At 37.2% G+C, this 13,737-nt stretch overlaps 1 long non-coding RNA gene across 1 annotated transcript in view; it reads right to left on the bottom strand.

Moving 5' to 3' along the window:
* Positions 1-2,895: 2,895 nt before the first annotated feature.
* The window catches only part of LOC116665449, a 175,380-nt gene continuing 164,538 nt past the window's right edge, over positions 2,896-13,737 (bottom strand). Inside the window, exons 2-3 of the long non-coding RNA XR_004322081.1 lie at positions 6,280-6,421; positions 2,896-3,211 (exon numbers count right to left, since the gene is read on the bottom strand). This is a non-coding gene — a long non-coding RNA (uncharacterized LOC116665449). The remainder of the gene's footprint in view (positions 3,212-6,279; positions 6,422-13,737) is intronic.

Below are 13,737 nucleotides of genomic sequence, written 5' to 3' on the forward strand. Positions count from 1 at the left end.
GAAGCATAGTTGATTTATAATGTTGTGTTGGTTTCTGGTGTATAGCATAGTGATTCAGTTAAACACACATATATATTCTTTTTCACTATAGGTTATTAAAAGCTGTTGAATATAGTTCCCTGTGCTACACAGTAGAACCTTGTTGTTTATCTATTTTGTATATAATAGCTTGTATCTGTTAATCCCAAAGAAACACTTTTGAGACAGGAAGTAGACCTGTGGTTGCTGGGGGCTGGCCATGGGACTGGAGGGTAACTGTCAATAGGCATGAAGGACCTTTGAGAGAGTAATAAAAATGTTATAAAATGTGATTGTGGTGATGGTGCAAATTCTGGAAATTTACTAAAAATCATTAAAGTGCACACTTAAATGGTAAATTTTAATATATGTAAATCCTATCACCATAGAACTGATAGAAAAAAATACACCACACGTATTAGGTGAGATTATGTGTGTGTGTGTATATATATATCTGTGTGTGTATACATATATATATATATATACATAATTGAATAAACGTATCAATAAGCAAAAATCACATGCTTTTTTCCAAATGCCATCTGAGCAGCGGCCTTTTTATTTTAATAATAAATACGATAATCACAAATTATTTGTATTCATTTCCAGTTGTACAACCACACATCTCCCTTGTCCGACTGTGTAGTTAATAAAGCCAACTTTTTCTAAATGTTCTCCCTCAGACTTTTTGCAGGTCAAACTGAGCTTCTCCAATTTAAGACAAAGAATCCGTCTTATTTATTTTTCTACATTACAGAATCATGGCTGCTATTTCAACTATCCACGCTTTTGGAAGGTGCAGGCAAACTGAGTGTTTTGTACCCATGTCTAATTGCCAACGCCCATCTTAGACAAAGATCTGCCCCACAGAGAACGTTCATATAGAGAATCCATTCTGCTTTTGCGTGGCTCTCGACTGTCTGCTACACACAGTGCTGTTCAGATCTCATGACCAGAAAAGTGCTCTGTGCTTCGCCAGTTGACATTCCACCAATATTTTCCAGCAATAACTTTTTTTTCACACTTTGCATAGCAATTCGCTAAAAACAGCAACACAACACACACACACACACCACACACTCATACCCCTTCTCTCTAACCAGGGCCAGTATGAGCCAATGAGAGTCATAGGCAAGAAATTAATTGACTGCTTCTTAAGTGATATTCTGTAAATATTTTTTCCATAGTTATTTAGAAGAAAGTGTGAGAGCTTTCTTCTGCATGTTGGGAAAATAAAAAGAATAAGGAATTTCTTCACCTCACCACCATTTTCCTGGATTTTGGGTCAGATTTACCGCACTCAGCACAAACATATATTTAATATTTTTAATGTCTTTGCAATGAATCTAACCAGACCTTTGGTTCTTCAAAGGCAATGAGCTACCGGCACGGGGAAGTCGCGCTCACCCACCAGGGTTGCTGTAACGTCTCCCTTCCACACTAGCCCCTGGGAGACGACTTCTGCTAAATAAGTTTCTCTCACCTTGTTACATTTCTGAGAATGGCACCCCTTGTAAGTGGGTACCCTGTTAGCTGTCCCACAGATTTTTATCTCAGCTTTAAATCTTTAAAAAAATTTTAAATTGTTTCCAGTTTGATTGAGATATAACTAACATATAACATTATATTAGCTTCAGGTGTACAACAAAATGATTTGCTATGTGTATCTATTGTGAAGTGATTACCACACTAAGTTTAAGTTACCATCCATCACAGTTACGAATTTCTTCTTGTGATGAGAACTTTTACGATCTACCTTCTTAGCAACTTTTGAATACACAGTGCAGTACTGTTAACTCTCATCACCATGCTGAACATTACGTCCCCAGGACTTATCTTATAATTGGAAACTTGTACCTTTTGATCATTTCCACCCATTTCCCTCACTCCCCACCTCCCACCTCTGTTTCTATGGCTTGGTTTCTTTTAGATTTCACATATGAAATCATACAATACTTATCTTTCTTTAAGTTATTTTACTTAATATAATGCCCTCCGTCCATTCATGTTGTTGTAAATGGCAGGATTTCCTTCTTTTTGTGGCTGAATAATAGTCTGTCATATATGTGTGTGTATACACACACACACACACACACACACACACACACACACACACACACACACACTCTCTTTCTTTTCATCTGTCCATGGGCACTTAGGCTGTTTCCATGACTTCTCTATTGTAAAGAATGCTGTGGTATACATACATGGAGGTGCAAATATCTCTTCCAAATACTGGTTTTGTCTCCTTCAAATACATGCTCAGAAGTGGGATTGCAGGATCATATGATAGTTCTATTTTTAATTACCTGAGGAAGTTCCACGTGTTTTACAGTGGCTGCACCAGTTTACACTCCCACCAACGGTGTACACGTGTTTCCTCCTGTCCAGCACCCCTTGCAGACAGAGAGCCCCCTTAGCGTGGCACAGATCTGGCCTTTATCTCCGCTCTAGTTCTATTAGATTTTGGTTTCCTTACAAATAAAACTCCATGTAAATCAAGTCTAAAGAAAATAGAAAGGTAAGGCGAAATAATATAACAACCCATTGCCAAACTTCAATAAATCTTGCTTTGATTTCTTACCTCCGTGACTTTGCTGAGCAGTGGAATTGCCAAAAGGCAACAAAAAGTCAGGGAAAGAAAAGCAAAGAGTCTGGGAAGATATTCTGTCCTCCGGTGATTACATTTTCTTTTGGCGGTAATGTAATGTTTTTCTGCTGCAAGTATCTTGTGTTTAAACATCTATCAGGATTACACCCTTTCCTACAGGAGGCCGTCCGAGCGAGTGTGCTGAGGACAGGACTACACACCTGAAAACCACGAACGGAAACGACTTCTGAAGAAAACTGCCAAATTAAGCTACTAGATCGCCTGTCTCATTTTGATATGTTTACTTTCTTTATAAACAAATATGACATCAGCTGGTTTATTTTAAATATTATCCATTTGTGACAAAATCTGAGAGGTTTGCATTTTGGAGTATTTTTCTTTCCTTGCATTCCTTCAAGTGCCATGTGGAGTTTGATGTTTAATAATATGTTGTAACAGATGTCAATATGCTCCGGAACTGAAATGATACTTGCTTCCAAATCATCTCGTCTGCTTCTTATAGTTTCAGGTTGACCTAATGGAACAGATTCTGCAGATCAACTTGACTGCCTCAGAGCTTCTGAAAAGCCGACCCACTTACTTCTGTAAAGAGAAAAGTTTCACACCTGAGAATATGAAATTGCTCTGCCAAGTGAAATTAGACAGAGCTGGTTTTCTAGAATAGAGGATGCATTAGAGGTCTGTCCATTGGTTTAACATTTCAGGTTGTAATTCTGAGTTTTTTAGTTACATAGAAAAGCTAGATAAAAGACAAACTTTGCATCATTAATTTACCCACACCCTCTTTTTTATTTTAAGGGAGAATGGGAGGAACAAACAAATTCTGGAAATAATTTATATTTCTTTTAGTTTGGGGGTAACGTGTTCATTTATTTGAAAAAAATGTGCTTTACTCTTTAACAGGATGTTTCCGATTCTTTACTTCCAAAGACTAGCAAACAAGTGAGAATCAGTGTGTAACAACTCTGCTATGTGTCAGTCAAAATTGTAAAGAATATGGTTTTATCCTAAAATTCCCATTAGTGGCAACAGAAATTAGAAATGTCATTTTTAAGAAAAAAAATCATGATTTAAAAACTCTAGTGATGCACATATTTAGAAAGAGGTAATTAATAGCATCCAGGAAGAAAGTCAGTGTCAGAGCTGTGAGAGCTATCCACGCAAACGTTTCAGTAAACACATCTGTTCATGTATTTTTCAACTTTTAAAGTCTGAACTTTTTAGGCAATAATGGGAAAGAGGCAGGAAGTATATATTAGGATTCCCAGGTCTTTTAAACATGCAATTTAAAGCATTTCATTCTAGCAATCATTTTCTTTAATTGCCTGCTGAGCAATCTGGAGTAAGCCTCACTTTGCTTACATACTGTTTTTATGTCTTTAGATAACACAGATCTCTTTTCTCGGCATATTTTAGAATGCCCTAAGTAGGGCTGTATAATTTTAAGTACTTCTTATGTATCCGACTCAAAGAAAGTGATTAGATGCTTATAATTTCAAAATGCAGGTCAATTCAGTAAATAAAAAAAGAAATATTTCCCCAAAGGGAAAAAAAAGAAACCTCTGTAGCACTGAGAAATAATGTAGTGAGATTATTCAGGTGAGTCAGCATCTTGTCCATTACTTAGTGCGACTGAAAAATGATAAACACACTTGCTTTTAAAAATTGAATATCACATTCTAATATTTCCCAAAGAGCTGATGGTACATCATAGACTCCAAAAGTAGCATGAGGAAAATAAAATTCATCAAATACGAAATCAGGCTCTCATCACACACACAAAAAAATTAAATTAAATTTTAAAAGAGATTAATAAATAAACTCAAAGGGAGGAAATATTTGCAAAATATATCATTTCTCACTAACTAACCAAGTATGCCTTTCACTTTTGTATTTGTTACAAAATTTCTGTGATAAAAACATTTTAAAATGACCAAAGAATAAAATCAATAATATATAACTATCTCATATAAACCTAAAAAAACCAACTATTCCAAGAGAAAAATGGCAATAAAAGGCATAAAAGATAATTTAAGAGAATAAAAAATTGAAATAGCCAATAAACATATAAAAATATTAAGCCTTACTGGTAATCAAAATAACATAAATTAAATAACTTTTTCTCTTGACTGGCAAACAAAAATAATAAACTTTACATAATATGTATTGTTATCCACGTAGGAAAGTACAAATCTACATGCATTACTAGAGGAATACAAACCTTAAAATTTGTTTCAGAAGAATTTTGCAACATTTATCAAACAGGTTTTTGTTTATTTCTTCTATTCCAGCAAGTTGACGTTTAGGTACTTATTCTAAGAATAGTTGTTCAAGTGTGTTCATCATAACTTTGTTATGTCAGAGATAAGTCAAGACAATCTAAATGTCCTGCAATAAGTTACAGAAAGTTATAATTAAAATGTCTATTTCTTGATTTGAAAGACTATGATCTATAACTGAGAATGACAGGTTATAGCACAGTATGCAGATTATTATTATATTTCTCTTAAATATGTGTGTAACTATACATAATATACATGTATGTATATGTGTACATATGTGTCTCTGTGTGGTGAGAGAGAGACTATGTGTAAATGGTCAGATGGTAATGATGGATGGATGTCTTTGGCTTGTTGGCTTGTGGTTCTTATTTATATTTTCAAATAGCCCATATTACATGTGTAACAAATACAATAATGAATAAACTTGAAAGTTTCTTACATGGCAGATTTGATTATCTACTCTGGGAATACAGATGGTGCACTGTGACATCTTGAGCACTCCCTGAAGCATCTTGTGTATGGCGGACACAAGAAGACCCGGTATCAATCGCCTACCTCAAAGGAAGGTGATACAAAAAGGGTGGTACTTATTTTCTGGTTTTAGAACATATAGACCCTTTTAGTTCTTTTTTTTCACCCAGTAGGGCTGATACCGATCTTTATGTCATCTGCACATTATTTCCAGTTCTACTTGTGATGGGTCACGTGGTCAGTATAGATTACCAGGTTACACTAGATTTTCTCCCTTTAATTCAGGTGACTAGCAATGAAACAAAGAGTGTTGGAGGTTTCATTTGTATGTGCTGAACTAAATGGCATAAATTCTTGGAAAATAATCTCCTTGGACCACTGAGAAACAAATTGTCCACTGGTTCTTCTACTAAGAGGCCAAGAGAAAACAAATGTTTGTGGATGAATGTTTGTCTTCCCAGAATTCACAGGTCGAAGCCCTAAGCCCCAGTGTGATGGTATTTGGGTATTTGGAGATGGGACCTGTGGGAAGTAATTAGGGTTAGATGAGCTCGTGTGTATGTTGGTCCCCTAGGGCAGGGTGTATGGAAGGGGTGGCTATTCTAATGGGATTGGTGATCTTACAAGCAGAAACACCAGAGAACCAGAGAGCTTGCCCCTGACCCACACCCGCCCGGTGCACACACACAAAGGAGCAGTCACGTGAGCACACAGGGAGGCGGCAGCCTCCTGCCCTCCAAGAGAAGAGGCCTCAGAATGCAACCCACCCTGCCAGGACCTTGATCTTAGACTTTCCACCCTCCAAATCAGTGAGAAACAAATTGCTGTTGTTGAAGACACCAGCCTCTGGCACTTTGTAATGGAAGCCAGAGCTGACTCAGACAGAGACCCACTCACCTTCAGAAAGTGGGACAGGGGAGCAGAAACCGTGAGAGCTGTAGGGGAAAAGGGTGAGGGAGAGCCAGCGAGAAGGTCGCCCAGCCTTGCTCTTTTTTTTCCCATGGGAGGCAACTGTACATGTTGTGGTTCACTTTCTGACCTGAAGGAGCAACAGAAGAGAAAGTTTGTTTATCATTTTGCTCCTTTGTAGACCTGACCCCAAAACTTGACTTCCTTCTGATTTTCACAGGATTCATGGCTCAGCAATAGAGAAAATACTGGTCACAGTAAGAAATTAAGCCTTAAGCTAATAAATATATTTCAAATATTAAAACAGACTTGGTCTGACCATCTGATAGAGACTGTTGCAAGGTGTCAGATACACCACATTCCGATGTATTTGACTCGTAGAAATGGATCTAGTAACAGTTTCTTGTGATCTGGAGAGCAGGACCAGACTTAACAAATACCGTCGAAACTCCTTCACAACGTTTCTTCAGAGAATAATCTAAAACAATAAACTACTTTGTAAATGTGATTTTTAAGAATATGAACCAAAAAAGTTAATGAAAATATTACGTGAGTCCTGCTAAGACTGTAAGGGCTGTGGTAGAGATACAAGGACCAGTGGATAAACCCACACTGGGGTTTACAGGGAAGCCTTGAAATCTACAGCAAAGTGCTCATGCTCTGGTCACAGTTCTACTTGTTGCTCCAAAGAAAGTTTCTGCCCGGGTCTGTGTCTTGGGAGCCTGCTTTTCACTCTTGAGCCTTGCCTGACTCTGCTTCACAGCATGTCTCCAGCATCGTGTATCGGATTGACTGCTACAAACTATATGAGTTTAACTGCATCGTGGCATCTAGCCATCAGCAGCCAATAAAAGGCTGAAGAGGTGAGAACAGGCTAAAAGAGTCAGGGGGCAGACGATGCTGCAGCATTTAAAATTGGCTGTTGAAAGGATACAGCAGAGGGGTGAACATGTCCCGTGGAGAAGCCCTGTGCAAACTTCCCTCTCTGCTTCTAGGTTTCCCTCTTATCAAGGCTCCATCTAAGAGGTCTCCATCCTTTGCAGTCTGTTCTGTAGGAATGGAATTTTGTTCAGGTCTGTTTGTTTCCTTCCTCCCTTCTGGCCACACTGTTGCAGGGATTGCAAGTTCTCCCCTCCATCTGCTAAAGGCTCCAATCCTCCAAAGAAGGGCAGCAACCTGATTTTCCTGAACTAGTAACTTTTGCCATCGGTAGAAGGGATTAAATGCCAAAAACATGTGCATTTACTCTAATAAGATTTAGTCAAATGCCTGTAGATACGGGCAGTATATTTCCACTAGAATTAACTGATTTTGAACACTCTCTTTTTATTCAATAACAGTGGCTCTTTTTTCATGGTATGAAATGCTTGACTAATGTTAGTTAAGATTGGGTGAATCTCTCTCTCCTCAGAAATGGCAGTCAGAGGAGGTCAAAAAGAGCTGATTTGCCCTGTGGATCTGACGTCTAGATAGTGTAACAGTTTTAAATGTGTTTTGCTTTTTAAAAATACTGTCATGATGCTTAAAAGACATAGCTGATTCCATTGCATCTTGTTCCTTATATACTTACTGGAAATATACAGAATAGCAGTTGATCAGGAATTAAATGACTTATAGACTGACCTGGATGTCAAGACAATACTTTTAATGACATTTCTGTAATGAAATTTCAAATACCAAATTTCCTAAAACACTTTTAGATTGTTCTCCAGCAATTCAAAGGGTGACCATGAGACTTTGTTTAAATCTTATATAATTTATGTATATATATTTTTTGTTTTCTCCAAGTTTTTCAGATAAGAAACCATGTGCTACAATCTTATATATCACCCACAACATCTAACTCAGAACTACATATAGGAATGTGTAAAATGTATAAATGTCCAAAGATTCACCACAGCATATCAATTACTTTTCTCTATTTTTCTCACCCTTCCTCAAAATCAGTATCTGATAAAAAGGCTTTCATTTTTAGCCAAGTTTCTGTACGAGGTTACAAAAACAGAGTGAAAAGTGTATATTCACGATAGTGATGAAAGAATGAGGACGTAAACTCCTTTCTTTCCTATAGTCGTAAGGTTTCCTTTTTTCACTTCAGTTTAAATTCTTTCCTTTCCTGGACTTATCCAGTTCAGTCTCTGTGTTCTTGGTGTTTTTCTTCGTCTGCTGAGCCCGCAGCCCTGAGCTTTGCCTTCCCGAGCACTTCCCGGAGCTGCCCACAAGCCTCCCACCCAGGACGGAGGCACTTCCTGCTGAGGGGTGCAGGTGCCCACTGGGGCTCGGCTGAAGCGGAAGGAAAGTGAGCAACAGGAGGGGCGGGGCGGTCGGCCCACCCTTCCTCCAAATTGCCTATTGTGGAAAAATGCGTGCAACTCCTCTGACTTGGAAATGCCTCAAATGACCGTAAAGAGGTAGGTAGGGACATGGGAAGTTTTCTCAAAAGGAATTAGGGCATAAACGATGTAACGATAATGATGACTTTCCCTGCCTTTTTGCACAAATCACCCTAAAGGGAGAAATGGAGACAGAAAAGAGTATGGCTTTACAGCCGAATGTCCACTGTCTATATCTGAGTTGAATCATAACTGCTGGGTTTTTTTTCCCAGAGTAATTGGGTTAATTTCAAAGCCTTCAACTCTCACTAACTAAATCACCTATGCATTCCAAGGTATGAAAAATTTAAGAATACAAGTGTGTTCTTTTAAAAACATGTCTTTCTCCTTAAGAAAAGAGAGTGGGGAGGAAGCAATACCCAAAATTACAGAAATGACTCTAAAGGAAACCAGTGATTTAAAGAAGGAGACTGGCAAATGTTGTGATTCTATTTTTACCTGCCTTAGAATGCTACTTTGGGCAAACTCCCTAAATTCTCTGCCTCAGTTTTATCACTTAAAACATGAGGATAAGGATTGTTCTCACAAAGTGATAGACAATTTAATCAGTCTTAACCAGTATTAGCCAAGCACTTCCTGGCAAAGAAGTCATTATTATTTAACAGTAAATCTGAAATCTATTCTATTGGAATATCTGAGATATTCTATTGGAATCTATAGGCATTCAGCCAAATATTATTTAATGCCCATAGAGCAAATGCACAACTTTTAGCTCTTAACCCTACTAGAGATGGCAAAAATAATCATAATTATAATATAAACAATTAGCCCTAAGGCTAAACTAAAATTTAACACACACTGGAAGCTTTAGATCAAATTAGGAGCTGGAGAGAGGGGGACCACTGATTTCCATAACTAAGTTTTGTGTATAAAATATAAATGACCTAAAAACAGTAGGAAAGAGGAAGATTTTGGTCCTCAGGCCATTCACTGAAGAGGAAGATTTTGGTCCTCAGGCCATTCACTGGTTTCATTTGGATAGATTTTAGTGTGCTACCCTCAAAAAGAAAAAGCAAAAAATAAAGGGAAGGGTTTATGAAAGTGATGTAGGCAGAGGCATTTCCTTTTAAGTCTCAAGTCCACTTTTCTAAAAAAAAAAAAAAAAAAAAAAAAAAAAAAAAAGGATACTGCTGTGATTGGAATGTTTCTGTCCCCCCAAATGCATATGTTGAAATCTAAATGCCCAGTGTGATGGTATTAGGAGGCGGGGCCTTTGGCAAGTGCTTAGGTCATAAGGGTGGAGCCCTCACGGATGGGATTAGCGCCTTTATAAAAGGTACCCCAGAGAGCTCCCTAGGGGACACTGAGAGAAGTCAGCAGTCTGCAGCCCAGAGGAAGGCCCTTGCCTGACCTTGCTGGCACCCTGATCTGAGACTTTCAGCTCCACGTCTGTGAGAAATAAATTTCACTTGTTTATAAGCTACTCAGTCTGTGCCCTTTTGTTATAACAGCTTGAATGGACCAAGTCAGCCATTTACACCAAACAGGACATTTCAGAGGAAACCAGTTGCTGACAACCCCTCCTGGTCTACAGAATAACACCTTTGATGATATCTGTAACCACAGAGCTTGGCTAAATAAGAACCAGTGTCTTTATCCTTAAATTTCTCTATGGGCTGGAATCCTTTCTTTAAAAAAGCCATTTTGTAGTTTGGGGCAGCCATGATGGCAGTCCCCACATGTGGACACAAGGGTGCAGTTTCTTCATTGATGCGACTTCTGGAGCATGAAGCCGTTGTCACACAGCTCAGAAATACACCAGCAACAAATACTGAAGAGTCTCCCAGCCCATGCTGTGTCATTTTAAAAAAGTCTCAAACCATGAAAAACAATCATATTTAACAATTCCTTTGAGAGTCTGTTGAAGAGGTGGTGAATAACTAGAAAGTACATCTTGTGTGGGATTCCAGATACGCCTGCAGCTGCATAACTGCAGGGATTTTTTTCACAGTCCTCTTTTTGTAATCTCACTGGAGAAAGTTAATTTTTGTTATCAGTTATAACTTTAAAAAGCCCATGGCATTTAAATTTTTTTTTCCAAAATTTTTGTAACTTTGGTAATGTATTAGTTGAGTCAAACTCTTATTATTTTTTCAGAGCTTCAGGTCTCCCAAGTAGGAGGTGTGAAATAATAGGTTGGCAGAAAGGAAGAAAAATGAGAATTTCTGTTCACATTTGTTTTACAGCATGCTTTTAAAACTCTACCTTTTTGTATGTTTCTGATGTCTAGAATATAATAATATATTTAAAGTTTTTTAATGTATAGAATACACTGAGAATTACAGGTTTGTGATTGAAATATAAACATTCAGATGCTATAGATTTTTTTTTTTAATGGGACTGCTTCTGCCTCAGTTTTGGCTGACATTTCAAAAAAATTTTTGAAAAGAAATAAAGAAACCCAAACCAAAAAATGTAGAGGACAAATACTCCCATATTCACATATACAGAATTGCCAAGTGGTTATGCAATCCTTAGGCTCAAGGTTATCAAACGGATGACAATAAGGAGTGGAGAAGAGGTTTGGAACTGCTATGTTATTTTTTTCTCCCTACCTTTTTGGGGAAGAAGTAGGAACGGTTTCCCTCTCACTTGAAGTTGAATAAGAGAGATTCCAAGGAGATCACTTTGCAGGCTGGACTTTTATCCGTGTGATTTGAAAGATACAGTGCTTTGGTGTCTGAATCATGCCTGCAAAAAATGCCTAAGACTAGGGGGAAGGGTATAGCTCAGTGGTAGAGCATGTGCCTAGCATGCACAAGGTCCTGGGTTCAATCCTAAGTACCACTACAAAAAATAAATAAATTTAAAACCTAACTACCTCCCTCCCTCAAATAAACAAAATAAAAATTTTTTAAATGCCTAAGACTTTGATATTTGACAAATATGATGGACCTACAATTCCGGACTCCATAAAAAATGCACAGTAATATATTATAAAAGAATGTGTGCTATCGATGGATGAAGATGTGATTTATCCTGAGCAACTTTCTGAGGTCCCAGCATTCAGGCGCCTCTGCACACCAGGCCACATAAGGTTTGGTCTGAGGAATCCCGTTAGACTGCCCTGCTGTGATTTTACTTCTCTAGCTTCCCACAAGGGTAACAGACGAATCCTGCAGCCCAATACACGATTTATCTGTCTATCGGACTGAAGCAAGCCATTCTTCCTTGTGTCTGCTCATGCATTTGCTAAAGTTCACAGACTTTCTTAGAGGACTTTAGAAGTCCTACAGCCTTGTCTCTAAATTAGATTTTCCTTGTCCTACAGCCTTTCTGTCCAAGTCTGGATGTTTCCAGAGGCAGCCTGTTCTAGGCAACTCAACCAGGAGTCACAAAAAGGCCAGAGACACTGAGCACAGGCTAACGGGATTGTGAGTTTTAGTTGGGGTGTGTGCCCATTGTTTATAGCGCTGTGCTGGGTGACTATTAGCAGTGACAATAATAGTAACTATAAAAGACTTACTCTTAAAACTCATAGGGGCATTAAGAAAAGAAACAATTAAAATTTAAAAATGTGTAATCATTAAAAATTAAAATCCAAGGGTACAGTTCAACAGCAGATTGCATACAGCTGAAGAGTGAGTTAGTGAATTATATTACATGTATGAACAAGTTATCCAGAATGCAGCAGAAAGGCAAAGAGAGGGAAAGTATGAAAAAATGGTTTAAGAGAATTGGAAGGTAAAAATGTCCAACAGTCACCTAATGAGCATGTCAAAGAAAAAGAATTTGGAAGAATGAGAGGGAGAAGTTGCATTAAAATGTATAAAAGCTGATAATGCTCAAAAATTGTTCCAAGATAAATCCTCAATTTCAGGAAATTTAATGAATTTCAAATAGGATAAATAAAAAGAAATAGACCTCTTTATATATGTAGACTACCGAAGACAAAGAGATGATACTGAAAGCGGCTATATTTTTTTTAAATCACAAAAATCACACTAAAAAACATAGCTATTAAACTGAAAAACAGGAGACCTCTCAACAGTAACACTGGAAGCCAATAGAGTAAATTAGTATCTTCAAAGTGCAGACAGACAATAACTATCAGTCTAGAATTTTATAGTCAGAAAAACTTTTAAGAGCAAGGATGAGACATTTTCAGATCAACAAAAACAGAGAGTTCACCACCAAAACACCTTTACCAAAGAAACTTTTAAAGGCTATACTTCAAAAAAAAAAAAAAAAGGCAAAATGAAAGCAAAGAGCAGACCCAAGATACAAGATGGCACTGTGAATGAAATAAACGAAAACATGTCTGCAAATCTAAATATTGATGCCATAAAACAAAAACTAGTAACTTGAATAGATGGGGTTTAAAAATGAGGTAGAAAATAGAATTAAAATGCCAAACAATTTCATATACACCTTCAGGACAGGACTAGTGACAAACATTCTAAGAACTGTCCATTTCTAGAGAAGGAGCATATTGTGCAGTTTTACTTTAGCATTTAGTTAACTAAATTATGTTAAATTTAAATAGAGTATATTATTGTATTTGAGAGAGGAAAAAGTAGAATAAGGAAAAAACAAAGCAAAATCTCAAAAAAGAATTAAAAGAGGGTAGGAAAAGGAAAAAAAAACTTTTAAAAAGTGGGGCAAATACAATGGATAAATAAATACAAACAAATCAAATTTATTTTTTTAAAAGGTGAAGACTATCGGAATGGATGGAAGAGAGAGAGGAAGGATTAGAAAAACTCAGAAAATAGAAAAAAGGAGCACTCACTAAAATTCTATGAGGCTACTGTATTCCTTTTTTTATTTTAAAAGAGCTTTATTGAGATACAATTCACATGCCATATGATCCACCCACTTAAATTGTAAAATTTAATGATTTCTAGTATATTTACAAATATGTGCACCCATTACCTTAGTCAATTTTAGAATATTTTTTCAGTATCTCAAAAAGATGCCCCCACAGATACAGAGAAAAGATTGATGGTAGACAGAGGTGAGGGGTAGAAGTGGGGAAAATGGGTGAATTTGATCCAAAGATACAAATTTCCAGTTATAAAATGAAAAAGTCCTAGAAATAAAATGTACAGCA

Source organism: Camelus ferus, chromosome 8, assembly GCF_009834535.1.
Source record: "Camelus ferus isolate YT-003-E chromosome 8, BCGSAC_Cfer_1.0, whole genome shotgun sequence".
Lineage (NCBI taxonomy): Eukaryota > Metazoa > Chordata > Mammalia > Artiodactyla > Camelidae > Camelus > Camelus ferus.